Here is an 18,840-nt window from a genome sequence, read left to right as displayed (position 1 = left end):
AAAGTCGGTTTTACGTGAGGCTATAGATGTTTCACATCAAAATCTACGAAGTTGAATTCGATTACTTTGATTGAAACATGATCAATATCGATCTTATGGCTTCTCTTATGAGAGCCACAATTGAGATATACATTGGATGAACATAATTATCTATGAACAATATTATATTTAATCCTTAACAACTTATATCTAACTAAATACCACATAAACTTTGGATTTACTCTAAACCAATTACCTAAACTATTTTGGACGAATTGTTGCAGCATATGGTTGTATTTAAATTTATTCTATTTTGAGTCACGCAAAGCTTCTACATGAATTTAGAATGAACTCAACCGTGCAAACACCATTAAGTCATTTGGTTGTGAAACAATATTTATTTAGGTAGCTCTACTATGAATGTAACAAAGAGTAAATGTTTCCGAAAAGTACACAAAAAATATCGAACATTTTACGCTTAAAAACAAACAAAATCTACTATTGTATTTTTTTTAATAGCTCGTCCACCCAACGAGCTCACAGCTCACCTGGTGTGAAGTGATTACTGGAGCCCATAGACATCTACAACGTAAATGCGCCTCCACCTTGAGATATAAGTTCTAAGGTATCAGTGTAGTTAAACGGCTGCCCCACCCATCAAACCGAAACGCATTACTGCTTCACGGTAGAAATAGGCAGGGTGGTGGGGTACCTACTCGTGCGGACTCACAAGAAGTCCCACCACCAGTAAATGAACAGGGATTTGTTGAATACAATTCTTGGCATAATCTGCTGAAAGTGAATACAGCTACAAAGTGTTAAGTTGTTAAAGGGGCTATAAACATTAGAACGGGAACGGAACCTCAAAACATTAGGTCTAAGTCTTAACTACATAGCATAATGTGGCTGTAGCCATTATAGGATATAAGGCATTTTACAGATGCCCAAATCTCGACGACGACCTTTGGACCGTCGGTGTACCGAGAAATTTCACCCGCTCGGTGGGAGAAAGAAGATCATCCCTTTGTCGTAACTCCCAAAATGACAGCTGTCCCGCCCATGAGTGCTCTTGCTAATGTTTATTTGGCAATTTAAAATTTTTACGAACTAAGGCAGAACATCCAGGTGTCAGTTGAATTATCTATAATTCAACGACTGATCAGAATTTTATAGGTTTGGTTGTTGTTACGTTGAAGATGTTTTAAGTACGTATTTCTTTAGAAATTTTTCATTCGGGATTTATACCTATAGCATCGGGATAGCATTAGTCGCATCATTTGATACGATACCGAAGGTCTTATTATTTAGGCCACTATATTTTTTTTAAATAAGGTCACGCCAACATCGTGCCTTCATTTACTATCGTTAACAGCTAATCATCACAACAGAACTTGGAATTTACCCACATATCATTGCCATCATGATTCGGGATGTATCGAAACTTGAATCGATTTTTAGGCTACACATTCATTTAGGCTATAAATAATTAAGATAAAACCTATAGACACAACCCACTGAGTTTCTCGCCGGATCTTCTCAGGGAGACACGACACCGATTTGGTGGTAGATTCAGCGAAGCTCTGCTGTTACTAGGACTAGTGCTAGCAACTTCTCCCGTCTTCTCTCGTCTAATGATCCGTAGCGTGAGAAAAATAAGTACCAGCGATTAGGTGGCGTAATATATGTAAAATATAATTTTACTTTTTCCAACCTTTTCGTCTTAAGCAACACATATACTGAAATATTATGCAAAAAACACAATGTAGATAAACAAAATACGTTAAAAATTAAAGTATGTATATCGCGAAACAGATTTAAGTTGTATTGACGAGGACAGAACCCAACTAGTCATAAGTAACCCAATTCATATACCTTCAAACATGAGGTTGAAATCTCAATTGTGTTGTACGAGGCACTGATTACTCTTCAAGCCGCAACGCACGATTGGTTCATGACAGACAGAATGGCTGTCAATTGGCAACCAGAAATCTCTCTCAATAGCTTACTCAGATATCATACTGTATAATATGATTTAAATACACACCGAATACTCAACGGATTTCACATCAGCAAATATCTTAAGAAAGTTACAGAGCTGACCAAACCAAACTTCTTCACGGACTGGTAAAAGACGGGACGAACCGCAAAGTTTTAATTATTTAAAGACTTTCAAAGTCTGCGACGCGGCTAAGCCCACAAATATAATGGGCATTAGATACTGATATGATATATACAGCCAATTTTACTAACGTCTCGAAACATAATCGAGCTCATGAATATTTTAATAAAATTATTCTTGGAGGATACTCAACATCAAACTTTAACTTAGAACTTGAGAATAATTAATAAAATCAATTCTGACACTATGTCGTATCTATGAACTCCAGTATCCGCTTAAAACCATATAGCCTGGGACCTGGTACATACATTAATGCAATAAATAATAACTTCACGACGATCAATGTGGGATAAAAACCAAAATGAAGTACTGAAAAACTGTCTAATTTTATTTTTCATCACTGTCAGGCTGTCGGTACATCTACAATATACTTAACTATAATCTGATTTTCTATATGTAATAAGTACAATTTCAATATAAATCGATAACTCGAGTGAAGATCACCAATGTACTATACAAATGTTTTTTTTTTGTAGATAACTATTGTCGATTAATGTTATCAACAAAAATAGTTGAAACAGATTCTTTTTCATCAAGAATACAAAATAGTTAAATAGCATTTTCTTCTCTATTTGACAGCCGATTTTATTTATACTTTAGTAGTTATTGACAAGCCTTACCACGAATTATTATTGTTTTCAAAAAATGTATTCTGTCATAATTTCAATAACACAATAAGACAGAAACAATTTAATACATAAATCTAAATCGAAATGTGTCTGTAACCTTAAGGTAATTTCGATTATACTTATTGGGCAAGTAATAGGTACTATAAGTAAATCGCACTTTGAAAAATATTCTTTCAATCATTCCAACTAAGATGAACGACGCAATCTATTGTTGTATTTAAAAATGTAAGGCTTGCTCGTTGTTCCTTCTTTAATAATTAAGAGCGGGTCTAGCGTGTTCCCACGAGAACGGCTTTAACTAGATTCTATTTCCGACAAATTTTCTCTCCGTAATGATTAAAACTCATCTATGATATACATAACAGAATCAAAACTTCGAAACTATTACTAAAAGGAATCATACAATTCCAGGAATGTTGTTTTGAAAAAAAAAAAACAATTTTCACAATATTCAAATGTGGACTAATAACACTTTAGTCGTCCGTGACCACAAACATAATAAAGTATTCTAAACGCTGAAAATAATAAAATGTAATGAATATGTAACTATATGCGATATTGAAACGTAAAAGTAGTTTTGTTCAGATATACGACTCAAAAAAATAGAAGAAAATGCTGTGTACAATGTACAAATAGATTTCAGATAAATATTTTTTATTTGATAATTTTCTATTTCGTATTTGATAATTTTAATTCGTCGTTCACCCACTCAATAAAATGACTTTAATAGCTCCATTGATCAGAATTTTAAGAAAGCGAAATTTGTGTAATTCCTATGGTAACAAAAGTTTGCTAGAAACTGACTCAAACTAATGTACCGACCTACTTGGATAAGCTGATTTTAACTAAGATAAACGAACTGATTTTAATCAGCGCTGTCGATGTGTAAATTTGTGGATCCAATCGAAGCTACTGGACGAAAGATAAACAAAAAGTTTATTCGTATTTCTTTAGATGGAAACCTCACTCGCTGAGAATTTAACTGATAATAATTAATTGTGCCATTGACAAATTCATAAAATAATGGCTTTATTAAAATTTGCAAAATAAATTATAAAAAAGAGCAGACCATTTAATGAAAACGCCTAAAACGTCCTATCTTTCATTATAGAGCTACGCCGTAGGTGTTTTCTATTTTTTATTTTTATTGTTTAATAATGGTACCTATACGTATTTACTTAGAAAAAACGTATCGGAAAAATTTCGACACCAGCATAGTCGTGCCACTCGTGCCACTCGATATTATGTATTTGGCATGCCCTTTAAATCACGAATGTTACCAATTGAACACGGAGTTATTTGTTAGAAATAATGTCACGGGAAATGTTTATCTTATAAGCTTTAAAATTACAAGAAATTTAATACATAAAGATGTAGAATAAAATTTATAACTACAGATATATATTTTCAAATCCATCATACGTCTATTAATATACAAAGTGAATAGTTAAATGATTTTTAAAAAAATCCGCATAGATTATCCACGAATGACCGCTTTTCTCTCGCCTCGCATCCGGTGACAAGGGAAGGCTTTTCGAATCTCATTACAGACTTAACCGCATATGAAATGCAATTACGAAACGTGACCTACCCTTTTAAATAAGAAAAGCCCGATAGAATATCACAACGCGGTTCCACAAAGAGTTTCAAATTTCAAACTAATTTGATTACGCTTAAAGCACACTTCAGTTTATTCCTTCTATTTACTAACGATTATAATCGTTTCATAAGTCAAAATTACATGCTCATTTTGTTACAAAATGTCAAAGAGAAGGTTTACATTAAGAACGACTTCACCAAATATTATACTAAAAAAATTACTGAGAAAAGAAATCCTATCTAGTTTTTATGAAATTAGTTCAGTTCTGTAGATCATTAGGTACATTTTGCAAAGTTTCACTGATGGACTAGACTATATCTATAACATAAAAATATTCCATAAAATGAAACAAATTATTTGAACAGTGTTATAACAATACGTTAATAAGCAAACGTACCCTTTTACCGACTCCAAAATATTACATAACGTAAAAAAAAACTTTTCTTACCAACCATTTAACTGTTTTACCTTGGTAATAAAAGCGGACATGCCGTTTCTATTCAGAGTAATATCCCGGCTAAATTATGCCGACGCCGTAAAGGTTAGCCGGTGGATTTTCGCAATTATGGGGGAACGAATTTTTTACTGTCGCTGGTAATGAGTGAGGTGCAAAAACTCTAACAGCTCGTTTGCCCTAACTATTAGAATACGCACACTATTAGTGTACTCTACACTTGGATCTCTGTTTACGATTAATGTTATTCGTTCACATGTAAATCTGCTGGCAGAGCGAATAAATGTTTTGTAAAATGTTCACCTCCGCTGGAATACAACACCTGATAAATGATGGCCACGGGCGGTTTTATGAAAATATGAGATAAAATGATACCGTGTCATTCTATGCGATTTATTTCACAAAGTAAATGTATTTGTAAAAAAAATACATGCGTGTTGTAGAGATTGTTATTATTTTCATCTAATGAAGAAATAATATGGAAAAACATTATTTTATGAGAATTTACTGAAACATTTACGTATTAACAGAAGTTGTTAATCAAATTGAATCGTTTTAGTTCTCTTTTATTGACATAGGACATGTCACACAGTGCCAAACGAAATACCGAAATAAAACAGAAGGTCAAAATCTTGAGTGACATAAAATAACAGTTATTTTACGAAACTTTAACGGATTATTAAGTACAAACGATTCGTGAAAAAAAGATTTTAATCAGTTTTAACACAGATCAAAATATTTTTCAGCGATTAATGGCCACTTTTTTTTTTATTGGTGGACGAGCTCACAGCCTTCTTGGTATTAAGTGGTTACTGGAGCCCATAGACATCTACAGTGTAAATGCGCCACCCACCTTGAGATATAAGTTCTAAGGTCTCAGTATAGTTACAACTGCTGCCCCACCCTTCAAGCCGAAACGCATTACTGCTTCAAGGCCGAAACAGGCAGGGCGGTGGTACCTACCCGCGCCCACAAGAGGTCCTACCACCAGTAAAAAAAGCATCTAGTGAAACAATTAGTGATATCTAACCGACAGATAATTAAACTGCAGTTACTATAATATAATTATATCGTGGCTTAAAAAAATAGTTACCATACTGCCTATACCTGCTCCGAAGCAATCGTGTATTGCAGTTTAAGCTTTGAGAATATATTAAGACTTCGAACTCTTGTCTCAGGGTGAGTAGCAATATTCATCACATGATGTTGTATGAGTTCCTTTAACCATTTAACACCAGAACCGCATTTTGTATATTTAGCACACAAAAAATCAGACAAGTGAAATCAAATTAATGACAATTAAAATTGATTACGATTTCCAAAAAATATACTCAACTCTAAATAAAGCTATAACGATGGAACGTTTACAGAAAATTAAGCTAACATGCCTTTCAGAGTACTACGCTCAGATAATAAATCTTCGCGGCTCGCCAAAGAAATTAGCCAGTCAAATAAAAACCGCGAAAGAAGCTTAATCCGTTCTTAACGTTAAAAGCATAATGTAGACCCATTTTCCCGACACCTTTTCACAAGTAAGTAAACGTTTGAAAATTGCTAGCGTTATATTAATTAATCCTCATAGAGCACACATATGTAGTACATACGTACATATTTTTGTTATCCATGTATTTAGATTATATAACGTATTTATACTTTCCCAGAAAACATAAAGTGATGCTAAATTACGTTATGTATATAGCTCTTTTAGCTTTTACTTACAAAAAACTACATTATGGACATTTTTGTGTCCATCATAATGTTGATTTTCGTAGGTAAATGATAAAAGGTTGGAATAATAAACTCTCACAAGTCCCTATAATTTTTTTTCTCCTTTACAATGCAGTAAAAATTTTCTTAACATACATCGATCTAGTTCTACTTAAAATACTTTAACATTTCAATGCTAAAAAAAACTTTTAATGATGTAAAATACTTCACAGAAACGTGTACCAATGTTACCTTGAACTTTCCACTAACAGTAACGAAATGGAGTTTGTTCAGTACTCGACCAGAGTAGGCAAACAGGTATCGCTTTTGATAAATCGAACCTCGTATGTAGCGTTCGATATTAATTGCTTTATGAAATAAATTGTCAACGATTATGTTGCCTATCAATATTCTGAACGTTTTTCAGTTCAGTTTAGTACGCCCGCTTAATAACTGTAGATGTTTTTTTGTAATTTTGTTAATTTCTCATCTATACTAATATATAAATCTACAGTGGTTTTTATGGATGTTCCGTTATAACCACTGAACCATGCATCCGATTGACTTGAAACTTGGTATCCATGTAGAAAATACATGTAATTAATTGATAGGTTAATATTTATATGAGTGTTGGACTCCCTACACCAGTTGCGGGGGCGTTGATGATGAGAATCTTTGTTGGGGGTGAGAAATAATAATGTTAATTTTAAATGCCCAGCGAAGCGGACGGGTACAGCTAGTAACATAATTAATATAATAATCAGAACAAACTTTACGTAAAACGTTACTTGGCTTAAAGTTAATTAGATAGTATCATACGCGTTGTTTAACTGCGTAAAAGAAACATTTTGCCATTTGTAAAACCACTAACTATACATATTTTAATCAAGCGTAAAACTTTTTTAATTATTTCTTAAAGTGTATTCATTAGAATCATTAATTAAGAAAGTTAAAAAATAATCGTAACAATTATCAATTAAAAAAGAAATTTACGTTAGAATGCTAGAGGGACGAGCTACAAGGAGCTACAATCGCGAGAAGGCGGCACGAGGGCGGTCGGCGCATATGTCACTGTCACGACCGGCGTCCGGTGACACTTTTTTGTGCTTCCTCGTGGTTTGTACTCGCACTGATGATTAAATGCTCATATTGAATGTTATTATTAAATGAAACTAGATAACAACGGCTGCGGTTTACTGTGACTGCGTTCCATATCGACGCTTGAAAGGCTAACGTGACTAAGCGAAAATAACTGCTTTGTACGTAAATGATAGGCAATAAACATATTCGAGGCGCAAAAAAAAAATTCTTTTTTCTAGGTCTATTAAAATCATTTCAATCCTTCAGCTAGATTCGTTAAAATAGATTTTTTTTCAGGTATTTCAACTTGAAATTAGTCTACTGTAAAGTTCACGCATTGTCGCTTAGTCACGTTTGCCTTTCAAGCGTCGATATGATTAATGACATAAAAAGGTTAATATGTTATACAAGTGACAAAAATGTTAATTTTCATATTGAAACATTAGAAGAAGGAACATAAGAAATATAAAAACTGAAGAACTGAAAAACTGAAGAACATAAGAAATATAAAAAAAAAAACTGAATTGTAAAATATAAAAAAACATAAAAACTGGTGAAGCAGTAGCTTTAAATGTTGTTTCTCTTTATAGAGCAACTCAATTTGTGCTATAGTTTTACCAGGCTAAACTTTATTTTTATGTGAATAAAATAATAATGTATGAAATACACATTTTGTTACTGTCATATTTCGATGATAATAAAATATGATAGAAAGATTTCCTGAATTACCAGCAATAACTCTACCAAGCTTCGTTACAGTCGGGTGATCTGTTAGGAAGACACAGGGGGCAAACGTATTAAAAAACCTTAGATAAATTTAATGATTTAGATAAATATGCGTTGAAGTGTCTAAAGCTGTCTGATTGGTTAGAATTATATTAGCCAAGCTTCCGTGGCATGTGAGTCACCCGATATAGATATTTAACAAATGTTCACAAATGAGGATGAAGGAATATACACCGTATTTTAAAACTATCCTCACAAAATTTTACAGAGCATGATTTTATTGATTTGTGTGGTTATGGCGTATTTTAGTTGCAAAATAAAAGTAGTACCACCAAACAATAAGGCACCTTTCTGCGGTGAAGCAATAACGCCATTCGATCATTATTAGGTATGTAACCGCGAATTTCAATTTATTACTATTATTACTTCGACTTATATCTCAAGATCGGTGGTGGCAATCACATTTTCAGGATCCGCTCCGGTAAGTCTGGTAACTACTCAACACCAGGCGGGTAGCTTAATTAGATAATTGTAATTTAAGAGATAAATCACAATTAAAGTAAACATATATACATATGAATGACAATTAAAATTCATATGACAAACATAAAGTCCATTTTACTTTAAATAAAGTTACAATGATGAAAAGTACACAGAAAATATCTTACTTATTCACTATGCGGTGCTCAGTAACCAGCTAACATCAAACGGCTGTTAGTTCTTCTATTTACTCTAAAAAAGAATACAAAGTCTAATCGGAACTATCATCAATCGAAAACCACTCAGCTGTATTGTTCAAAGCAATTCTCTTGGAATTTCTCCTTAAGTTATAATATATTTAAAAAAAATAACGGAAGTAGGCTTATTTGTACATTTTTAGAATGGGCTCCTCGCGGTCTATCGAATTATATAACAAAAAACGTTTAAATCGTCCGATAACCCGCAATCTTCTGTATACTCGAAGATGTTATATCCCTGACTGCATGTATGGGAGCGTCCCCACTTTATTTTAAGATTTCATCCTCCATTGAATAACGGTTCATAAAGTACAGTGTCCAGTAATCTGGTTGTGATATACGGACAGACGCACTGCACAAAAGTAACACCGTTCCATTATTTGCGATTTGTGTACTGAACTGAATCCGTTTTTTTGCCATTTACCTCTTGATCCTTAAAACAGTGCTTTTTTCTGTTAGTTTATTTAACTAACTTTATCCGTAGAATAACGAAACACAAAGCAATTTTAATTAAATAATCGTTCCTGTGAAACATAATACAATAAGTACCTACTTAAAAAGTTTTCCTTCCAACGAAAAGTAATTTGAAGAAACGAAAAAATAGTGTTATGTTATAAGCAAATAAGCAAGCAACTTATAAGAAAACGGCCAAACTGCCTCTGGCAAGCTATTTAATAAGTTCTGTGCTTACGCCGTAGAAAATGAATACTCGCTCCGTTAGATAACAAACATAATGCCTAAATAAAAACATACATATATTACATTCGTTTAAAAATTCACATATTTAACAAACAAAATAATTTCGATTCAATTATTTCTTAAAATAAAAACATGAAAATATTTCTTACTTTTATTTTTAAAAGCATTTATAAAATTAAATGTTTTTCTTCAATTTAGTTTCCTCCTGACGCAAAGTCATAGAACACCAGTTGAAACGTATGTATAAAATACTGGGGCGGTAGCTATGTCACCCGAGCAATGTCACCCGCTCGGTGGAAGATCTTCCACCATGTGATATTCTACCTACAATACCAAAGTCTATATGTAGGACAAGAGCTTCCACCCAGAGCAACAATTTTTTTTCAAATAACTTTATCTGAAGAATATTTACAGGTCGTAATAATTAAGAAAGCTTTAGTGGTATTAAGATTATTTCATTTGGAAATTTCTTTTATTTTAGCAAGTCATGCTTTGAGTCATCACGAAATCATGAAGGCGCTGTGCGCGACTTGAGTGAGCAATAAATACTTCAAACGATATCTGACTATTCCTTGAAAATTCCACGTAAATGTCATACTTATCAGATTGCTATACGAGGGCTGCACTAAAAGTATAGGGAATGGAATATTTCCACTGTTCCTGTCATATTAAAATCTTTTTAATTGAAAACTCCTTGGTTTTAAAAATCGAATACCATTTATTTATTTAAAAAAAGATTCTCGGTCTTGTCACGAGGTTTTGTCAAACTTGTTTAGTCGTTGAGAAAATGGAATTGACACGAGAAAATTCAAGAGCGATGATTTATTATGACTTTCGAAGTGGTTTAACACAAACACAGTGTGTTGACCGGATGATTTCTGCACTTGGTGATGAAGCCCCATCCAAAACCACAATTTATCGCTGGTTTGCTGAGTTTCAACGTGGACGTGTCAAGCTCAGTGATGATCGCCGTCAAGGTCGTCCAAAAACTGCAGTCACCCAAGAAAACGTTGATGCTGTGCGTAAGCTGATTGAGGAAGATCGACATGTGACAAACCGCGAAATTCAGGCAACTTTAGACATTGGCATGAGTCAAACACAAATAATCTTGCATGAACAATTAGGTGTAAAAAAGTTGTTTTTCCGATGGATACCGCATTCGCTCTGTGAAGAGCAAAAAGCGGCTCGCGTTACTTGGTGCGTCAGAACTCTCGAAAGATTCCACGCAGGATCCTCAAATGCTGTATACAACATTGTATCAGGTGACAAATCCTGGATATACGCGTACGAACCCGAAACAAAAAACCAGTCACGAGTTTGGGTGTTCGAAAATGAGTTAAAGCCAACAAAAATTGTTCGTTCACGGAGTGTTGCAAAAAAAATGGTGGCCACGTTTGTCGCCAAAACCGGCCATGTTACGACTATTCCTCTTGAGGGACAAAGAACGGTTAATGCAGAATGGGATGCTAGCATTTGTTTGCCACAGGTCGTTTCTGAACTCCGTAAAGAGAACTGCAACCGCCGCATCATCCTCCATCACGACAATGCGAGTTCTCATACCGCGCACAGAACAAAAGAGTTTTTAGAGCAAGAAAACATAGAATTATTAGACCATCCGCCGTACAGCCCCGACCTAAGCCCTAATGATTTCTATACTTTCCCTAAAATAAAGAATAAATTGCGTGGACAGAGGTTTTCATCACCTGAAGAAGCTGTGGACGCCTACAAAACGGCCATTTTGGAGACCCCAACTTCCGAATGGAATGGTTGCTTCAATGATTGGTTCCATCGTATGGAAAAATATGTCAAATTTCGCGGAGAATACTTCGAAAAGCAATAAATACATTTTTAAATAGTAATGTTGTGTCACCTCGTTAATTCCCGAAATTTTCAGTGCCTATGTAGTTCAATATTTTTTTAACAAACTAATTTACTATTTATATAATGTATATTTATAATATTATACCACAATATCACAAAACAATTATTAACCTGGAATTCGAACGAAGTGTTGACGTCTACTGAATATTTCTGAAAATTATGATAAGTTCGACTTAAAAATAACGCTGGGTTTTTTGAGCACTATTCAGTATTCGCTTTCAACTTCAAAGTGGGCGGTGAGTCCCGCGAAATTTATGAATAAGTTGCAATTACTTCAATGAAAGTCTATCTTAGGGTGGATAGTTTTAATTTTAGCAAATATATTTCATTGACGTTAGTTCATTTTATGTAAATACACTAATTTATGTACATAATTTAGCGTTCAGTATAAGAAGATCTATGTATTGTAGAGTACCATTTGAAAAAAGACAGCGGCTTTACTGTGCCCTTGGGATTGCTGATGACTATGCGCGACATTAACCACTTACAATTAGATTGCGTCATAAGCCGGTCTGCCTGCGACCTCAATAAAAAAACTTCTGAGTTTATACGAAAACATAAGTTGTCTCTATATTTGGTACGTTGTATGTAAAGGGCTCTAAAGAACGGATTGAAATGTTTCGTTGACTGCCTTTTTTAATTTGCAGTACCCTCCATTGCTGCAGAGATCAGACTCATTTCCTGATACTGATTTTGGTACTGCAGTAGGCTAAAGCGCGTTGGCAGAGACACATTTTGCCGTACCATCAGGTTTCGGGATAAATGCCTCATTGATACCATAGCGCTACAGCATTCCCTAATTTAAATAGCGACTTGTCTTTGTCCTATGTTTGCAAGTGAGTGTGGGCGACCATGATCACAAGATTTAGTGCGCTGTAGGAGCGTCTGCCTTCAATAGCAATAAAAATGTAGGAAGCAACAATTACATCATTCATTTCAGTTTCATCTCTGCAGTGCGAACGGGATATTGCACTCAAAATTACGAAAATTTATCTCCAATATTTTTATACGAATTATGGGTTATGTGTTGGGCTGGCCTAGCCTACTGGTGTAATTAGTGATTCATTTTTTTAATAGATGTAACTTCTAATCTTTTATCAAACTTTTACATTTTTAAAAATTAAAACAATTTTTTTTTGGTGAGATCTAAATTCATAGTCAAGTCATACAAGTCATACAAATCGTCCAATAAAAATTCCCCTGAAATCTTATTTCTACTAAATTAAAGGCATCTTTATATAATTTATCCTAACGCTCGTTAAAAATTATAAATACATCTTATAATTTAAATATTTTACCAATAATTGTCAAAAATTTTGTAGGCAGCGGCTTGGCTCTGCCCCTGGCATTGCTGAAGTCCATGGGCGACGGTAACCACTCACCATCAGGTGGGCCGTATGCTCGTCTGCCTACAAGGGCAATAAAAAAAAAAAAAAAATTCCTAGTCATTGTGGCCTAAAAACAAGACGCCCGGAGTATGAGTATGAAGAGTATGAAGCCATAGGACAATTTCTATGTTCACATCTCGTAGGTACCATTTTTTAGGGAAATACGTACTTAACCCGTGTTCACCTATCAAGAACGTCTTTCACGATGGAGGAATGACATCAGGTAGTAAAAATCGAACCCGCAAAATTTTCTAATTACTGTAAAATAGACACGACCATTGTGCCTATTTCAAGAATCCGTCACGCGTTCCCTTTTGAAGGTTAGAGCACTCGTTATACGGTTAAATTGAGACTTCGACCTCATGTCTCAAGGTGTGGTGACGTTCGCATTGTGACGCCTATCGGTTTCCCTAGCCACTTAACACCAGGTGTGTCGTGAACGCGTTCACGCATTCATGTAGGTAATCAAAATACGTTATTTTATGCCAAATTTTGAGGTCGAAATGTAGTTAAGACAATACTGCTTCGTAGCAGAAATAAGCAGAGTTGTGGTACCTATCCGTGCTGGCTCACAAAATGCTCAGAAATTACGAAAATTACAATTTATGCGGAAATTATAAATTATATTTATTTCATCGTGGAAGTCATTCGTGAACACGTGTTAAGTAAATGGAATTGCTGTTTAGGAGGAAGCCGTGATAAGAATCATTAACATTTAAATTTATCATCGCTCCGAGGAACGAAACTGTACCTACACAAAAAACTCAGTAAATATTTTACGTCGGAAGCGCGGCACCAAAGCCCGTTTACTCCATGTTACTTGTTCTTAAAAAAATATTACACAGCTTCGGGCGATATCTTGTTATACAAAATAGACTCCGTAAAAAGTAATTGGGTAAAACACAGCAAGAAAATTTCATGATACTAATTAACACATTCTAAATAATATATAATAATAATATGTAGATACCATTAAAATAGTAAATGAAATTTCATTAAAATTAAATGTATCATCAATACCAATAACTAGAGCATGCAATGAAATTAGGAAAAAAAAGTTAAATCACTACCCGCTTAAAAATAAATTATCTAAATTTCACACAAATACAAATAGACTGATTAAAAATATTTTGTAAATAAAATAAAATACTACAATTGGATTCAGCATGCAAAAAGTTGCATTTTATGAAACTTTTCTCTGGGGCCTTTCTCTATGAAGATATTTGAAAACTCTAACGTTTACGTATAGTATGTTCTAGAATAATTTACCATAATGAACTTCACCTGTTTTATTGTTAATATTAATCACTTGAGCTGTCACTGTTAAGTAGCAATAACCATGCAATCACGGGTCCTTTAACATTACGCGTTTCGCGGTTAGTAATATAGTCGGAGCCGAGATAAGAACCGAAGGATCGTAGCTCGCGCTGTAGCCGCGGAAAGCCAACTGTCGTACTTCTCTCGTGCTACGAAACACGCGCTGCAATCCCCAATAGCCCGCGCAGCCGCAATTCTTGTCGGGCCCTGAGAAGTATAACCCATGCAAACTTACGAATGATGTGTAAAATTACCTGCCGTAATCGTAAAGTACGTGATGAATGAGGTGTACTAAAATTACTTCATCATATTTTATTTAAGATTGATTTTAATTTTTTTAGATAAAATAGCCTATAACACTATCGGCTCGCTGTATTTCCAAACACTCAATGCATATCTTAATACTATAGCTATTTTAATCTCACTTAATTAATATGTGCTGAAATAATATGTTAAAGTTGATGATTTCGCAAATATTAGCTGTTGATGGCTATGGATGAAAAGGTTATGTTTCTATAAATCCTATTTGAGAGCGTCACTTTTTATATATTGCTATACTTTATATTTATGACAATATAAATATTAACCCGAAAATATTGACCCTGTACTCGTATAATATGCAATAAATTAATTAGTAAAAATATGAAACATCGCCTGTTCAAAAGTGAACAATACTGTTCTTCGGAATCACCTCCGCCTTTGGAAAATTGTTATTCTTGATCTTTCCTTAGCTCTCATTGCTTAATCCTGATATATATACATTCCACTTAAAACCACACGACCTGGACGCGGATTCGCGCAAACATACGAATAATGTGCAAAGATTGTTCTAGAACATCACTTGTGATAAGGTGATCATTTTGTTTTAGAGGACATGAGCGAATACTAGATTTTCGACAATGAAGACAAAGTGTAATATTTCTTCTTTTTCTTGCCTTTATCCTACATTATAAGGGGTCGGTGCAACAAGCCCTTTCTGCATGCTGCACAAGAATTTGACATGAGTTTTACGACCGGACGCCTGCCTGACGTCAGCCCTCCTTGGGTTATCCCCATTATACCTCCATAAATATATTCATTGCAACGTGACAGCATATAAAGGACAACAAAGAGTAAGACAAGTGCAGAAAATGGGTACCAAATGGTTACAGGCCGACCATAGCTACCCCACGTGACATCTATGTCCTGGAGGAGATTGTGAAAATCTAGATTAGAAAAAAAACGTGTTAATTTATTTTCTTCTAAAGCATTTCTCACACTCGCCAATTTAATAAAATGCTGAGATTGGCGTACAGAAAGCAAAAAAAAATAAATTGAATTTCTATCATGAACAAAGAACCGAAAGTACCGTAGCCCATAGAATTAATGAGTCAAAAGAAACAGTCGGGTTTTTTTTGCAAAAAGGAAAGTTCCTTCCTTTTATTGTCCCTTTTTATTATATGTATTAAAATAAATTATATTTCTCTGAAAAAACCTCAATTAATATGCATACTCCATTGCCACATATTTTAGGCCAGCACATTTTACGCTTTGTACGCACTGAGATAAAGTTATTAGTTTTGATATGTAGTACATATTGTGAGCGTAGTTACGTTAGAAGTCTTAAAATTATTAAGAAGTCGTCGTGACCTTAGCCCAAAACACGTTATCTCGGGTCCTCTCGATCCACTAACGGTGCTTTTAGGTACCCCAAGCACCGGCCATCGTTCGTCGAACCCGTTGCTTGCGACGAAGGGCTCGGCGAGTAAATTACCCCACAAACACAGCCCACTGAGTTTCTCGCCGATTCTTCTCAGTGGGTCGCGTTTCCGATCCGGTGTTAGATTCTGCGAACCACGGCTCTTGCTACGGTTGCTGTTAGCAACATCGTCAGGTTTGAGCCTCGTTAGCTCACCTACTAGCCCGGCGACGCTGACGTGATCTCTAGACCATCAGCTTAGGTAGGAAAAGAAAAAGTGACTGTCGACGAAATATTAAGGTGAATAATAAAACTATTCCATCAATAGAATCCAAGAATTGATAGAATCTTTAAAAACTGACAATAGAGTAGTAATATTATACTAGTACGGATAACCTTTTTTTTTCAATTGTAGAATTGCTACCCTGATTTTAAATATTTAGTTACTGATGGGTTCGAGTGTAGTCGATGTGTAGTCGTAGTGAAAATACATAAGAAATAAACTGTGTTATTGCAAACAAATACAAAATTATTTAATTTCGCATTCTTCTTAAATTAGTACCTCTAGAGCAGGGGTGGGCAAATATTTTGATAGTCGGACTACATTGCAGATCAAAATTTGACCTCGGGCCAAACAGTTTTTTTCTAATTTTAAGTATAGTTTTTGCTAAGGATGTCAATTAATGAATTTTTTATAACTTTTGAGAAAATTAGTTCAGACTCTTCGAATTGAAAAATATGTTAAGCAAATACATCGTTTCAGTTTCATTATTTCTTTAGTGTTTTACGATGCATGCACCCTCAGTAGATTAATGCTTTAATTTCGCTTTCTTCTGCTTTAATTTTGTTTAATTTTCCGCGAATTTATTGCGGAAAGATATTTCTCCAAATTAAAATTAATATAAAATAACTTGCGTTCTACTATATCGGAGGAGAAAATGGCGACTTTAGATTAAAGTTATTTTTTTTATTCATGCAATAATGTGATAAGTATAATAACTAATAAAATTGTGCGACTATTATACATACTGGATCGCTACGGATCGCTTGGAACCTCTGTGTCTGCGGAGGGACTTCGGTTCCCTCTGTATTTTGTACCGTATATTCCATGGGGAGTGCTCTGAGGAATTATTCGAGATTATACCGGTATCTCGCTTTTACCACCGCACCGCCCGCCACCGGAGTAGAGTTCATCCATACTACCTGGAGCCACTGCGGTCATCCACAGTGCGCTTCCAGAGATCTTTTTTGCCACGCACCATCCGGCTATGGAATGAGCTCCCCTCCACGGTGTTTCCCGAGCGCTATGACATGTCCTTCTTCAAACGAGGCTTAAGCGGTAGGCAGCGGCTTGGCTCTGCCCCTGGCATTGCTGAAGTCCATGGGCGACGGTAACCACTCACCATCAGGTGGGCCGTATGCTCGTCTGCCTACAAGGGCAATAAAAAATAAACACTGTAATTGTTCAATTATCATAATTATATTTTCGAATAGGAGGCGCTGAAAAGAGCGGTTGTCCGGGAGAAAATTTTGGCTCCCACTGGCTTATGCTGTTTATGTTAGACAAAAACTAATATTTGTGTTTTTAATACTTAGACCAGGGTAGAAGCCTTTAAAAATAATAAAAAGTGAAAAAAAAAAATTGCAGGATGAAACCCATTAGAAAAGGAGGAGAATATTATAAAAATGAAAAGAAAAATAATTTACGGGCGATCTGAGGTCGGGAAGGGGATGGGGGTGAGTTTTTAAGGGTAAAAAACGGTTTTTCTCGATTTCCGGCAAATCTGAAAGTCCTATGGAAAAAAGTCAAATGGCAAAGTTGTAGGTAATAAAAATATCTAAAACTTTTGTATTTACACTTTTTTCACATAACCTCAAAATTTATGTGAAAAATTCAAAAAACCAAGCTTGGTTTTTTATTTTTATATTTTTCAAAAAATAAAATTTTTGTTAAAAATTAGGGTGCTTTTTCGATATTAATTCAAAATAAGGTGAAAAAATAAATAATTCTAATCAAATAAATTACAGCGTATTTGAAACATAAAAAGGCAAGTTTTCACAAAATTTCTAGAAATTTGCTAGATCTTTCTAGGTTTGAAAGAGAATTATAACATTTAGACAGTGAGGTAGAACGCAGAGCCTCCTTGCCACCCTCTGATGCGTTACCACCCGTCACCCCGATGGAAGTTAAAGACTTGATCAAAGACCTACGTCCTCGCAAGGCTTCTGGTTCCGACGGTATATCCAACCGCGTTATTAAACTTCTACCCGTCCAACTCATCGTGATGTTGGCATCTATTTTCAATGCCGCTATGGCGAACTGTATCTTTCCCGCGGTGTGGAAAGAAGCGGACGTTATCGGCATACATAAACCCGGTAAACCAAAAAATCATCCGACGAGCTACCGCCCGATCAGTCTCCTCATGTCTCTAGGCAAACTGTATGAGCGTCTGCTCTACAAACGCCTCAGAGACTTCGTCTCATCCAAGGGCATTCTCATCGATGAACAATTCGGATTCCGTACAAATCACTCATGCGTTCAACAGGTGCACCGCCTCACGGAGCACATTCTTGTGGGGCTTAATCGACCAAAACCGTTATACACGGGAGCTCTCTTCTTCGACGTCGCAAAAGCGTTCGACAAAGTCTGGCACAACGGTTTGATTTTCAAACTATTCAACATGGGTGTGCCGGATAGTCTCGTGCTCATCATACGGGACTTCTTGTCGAACCGCTCTTTTCGATATCGAGTCGAGGGAACCCGCTCCTCCCCACGACCTCTCACA

The 18,840-nt window shown here is 35.2% G+C and overlaps 1 protein-coding gene across 2 annotated transcripts in view; it reads right to left on the bottom strand.

Moving 5' to 3' along the window:
• Positions 1 to 14,533, bottom strand: part of LOC101746007 (chondroadherin) — a 31,411-nt gene extending 16,878 nt beyond the window's left edge. The window contains exon 1 of one of the 2 annotated variants that reach the window (XM_012691737.4): positions 14,344 to 14,533. The gene's annotated coding sequence lies outside the window, so the exon portion shown is untranslated. Of the gene's footprint in view, positions 1 to 14,328 lie in introns of both variants that reach the window. The other variant, XM_038015132.2, reaches the window with a different exon arrangement.
• Between the last annotated feature and the right edge of the window lie 4,307 nt (positions 14,534 to 18,840).

This window comes from Bombyx mori, chromosome 13, assembly GCF_030269925.1.
Source record: "Bombyx mori chromosome 13, ASM3026992v2".
NCBI lineage: Eukaryota > Metazoa > Arthropoda > Insecta > Lepidoptera > Bombycidae > Bombyx > Bombyx mori.
The sequence above is the reverse complement of the archived record's forward strand: the minus strand, read 5'-3'. Positions and strand labels throughout refer to the sequence as shown.